The sequence below is a fragment of the Littorina saxatilis genome, linkage group LG1 (assembly GCF_037325665.1).
Source record: "Littorina saxatilis isolate snail1 linkage group LG1, US_GU_Lsax_2.0, whole genome shotgun sequence".
NCBI classification, from domain to species: domain Eukaryota; kingdom Metazoa; phylum Mollusca; class Gastropoda; order Littorinimorpha; family Littorinidae; genus Littorina; species Littorina saxatilis.
This window is the reverse complement of record NC_090245.1, coordinates 70410985-70412382: the sequence shown is the minus strand read 5'-3', so window position 1 is coordinate 70412382 and position 1398 is coordinate 70410985.

Below are 1398 nucleotides of genomic sequence, written 5' to 3'. Positions count from 1 at the left end.
AATTATTTCTCCTTGCAGCGTTTCAACTATTTGCAAATTTGCAAACACCATTTGATTCAATGTTCAACAAAAACTTAAGCCAGTGTAGTGTTAGTATAGAAGATTATTATTATTTCAGTAATTATACTTACTCTGAACAAGCTGCAATCTGATACAGGGGAACCGCTTCTCTATCATAAGAGCAGTAACTGTGCGAAGACGGCAGAGCTATTTCATAGCTTGTAAAACAAAAGGAAATGGGAGATGGGAGAGGGGCGTAGGCGACTGGAGAGATAGCGGGGGCGGGAGGGGGGGGGGGGGGGCTGAGAAGCCAAAACATGTGGGCAATTGATCGAGTGTGTATCATATGCACTATTCATGCACCTTCCGTTTGGAGAAAAAAGTGTCGAATCAAGATCATAATTCTGCTTCAATTAACAGCATATTTCGTCAAAAATAGAAATAACAAGATACAAAACAAGTCGCGTAAGGCGAAAATACAACATTTAGTCAAGTAGCTGTCGAACTCACAGAATGAAACTGAACGCAATGCAACGCAGCAAGACCGCATACTCGTAGCATCGTCAGTCACCCGCTCACGGCAAAGACAGTGAAATTGACAAGAAGAGCGGGGTAGCAGTTGCGCTCAGAAGGATAGCACGCTTTTCTGTACCTCTCTTTGTTTTAACTTTCTGAGCGTGTTTTTAATCCAATCATATCATATCAATATGTTTTTGGAATCAGGAACCAACAAGGAATAAGATGAAAGTGTTTTTAAATTGATTTCGAAAATTTCATTTTCATATTAATTTTTATATATTTAATTTTCAGAGCGTGTTTTTAATCCAAATATAACATATTTATATGTTTTTGGAATCAGCAAATGATGGAGAATAAGATGAATGTAAATTTGGATCGTTTTAAAATTTTTTTTTTTTTTTACAATTTTCAGATTTTTAATGACCAAAGTCATTAATTAATTTTTAAGCCACCAAGCTGAAATGCAATACCGAAGTCCGGGCTCCGTCGAACATTACTTGACCAAAATTTCAACCAATTTGGTTGAAAAATGAGGGCGTGACAGTGCCGCCTCAACTTTCACGAAAAACCGTATATGACGTCATCAAAGACATTTATCAAAAAAATGAAAAAAACGTATGGGGATATCATACCCAGGAACTCTCATGTCAAATTTCATAAAGATCGGTCCAGTAGTTTAGTCTGAATCGCTCTACACACACACACAGACAGACACACACACACACACACACACACACATACACACACACACACACACACATACACCACGACCCTCGTCTCGATTCCCCCCTCTATGTTAAAACATTTAGTCAGAACTTGACTAAATGTAATGACGCAAACAAACATGCAATTAGACCAGAGCTATCCAGGGCCGGACTA